Genomic DNA, 979 nt, shown 5'->3' with positions numbered 1-979 from the left:
TAATACTACTTAAAGTATTCAAACAATAGAAACAGAAGGAGAACTCCCAAATTCCTTCTATGAAGCCAGCATCATTCTAATACCCAAACCGGGTAAAGACACAACCAAAAAGGAAAACTATAGACTCATAACCTTAAAGAACATAGATGCAAAAATTCTCAACAAAATACTTGCAAACCACATACAAACACACATGGGAAAGATCATTCACCATGATCAAGTAGAATTTGTCCCAGAGATGCAGGGATGGTTCAATATCTGCAAGTCAATAAACGTCATTAATCATATAAATGGACTCAAAGACAAAAACCACATTGTCATCTCAATAGATGCAGAAAAAGCTTTTGATAAAATTCAGCATGTATTTATGTTCAAAGTCAGAAGGAACTGGACTGGAGGAAACATACCTCAACATAATTAAAACCATATATAACAAACCCACAGCCAACATCATTCTAAATGGAGAAGTGGAAGCATTCCCATTGAAATCAGGAACCAGACAAGGCTGCCTGCTATCTCCATTTCTCTTTAACATAGTGCTTGAAACTCTTGCTAGAGCAATAAGACAAGAGCAGGAAATTAAAGTAGTACTAATTGGAAAAAAAAGAGATCAAACTATCACTTTTTGCAGATGATATGATACTATACCTAAGAGACCCCAAAAGTTCCACCAGAAAACTCCTAGAACAGATGAACACTTTCAGTATAGTGGCAGTTTATAAAATCAATCTACAAAAATCAGTAGCCTTTCTATATACCAATAACAAGCAATTGGAGAAAGAATACACAGGGAAATGCTCCTATTCGCAATTGCTACAAAAAATTAACATATCTTGGAATAAATCTGATGAAAGACACCAAAGATCTCTACAATGAAAATTTTAAATTGTTAAAGAAAGAGATTGAGGAAGACACCAAGAGATGGAAGGACCTCCCATGTTCATGGATTGGAAGAATTAATATTGTGAAAATGACCATC

Source organism: Nannospalax galili, unplaced genomic scaffold (genome assembly GCF_000622305.1).
Source record: "Nannospalax galili isolate Female #2095 unplaced genomic scaffold, S.galili_v1.0 scaffold184, whole genome shotgun sequence".
Taxonomy (NCBI): domain Eukaryota; kingdom Metazoa; phylum Chordata; class Mammalia; order Rodentia; family Spalacidae; genus Nannospalax; species Nannospalax galili.
This window is presented reverse-complemented; position numbering follows the sequence as displayed.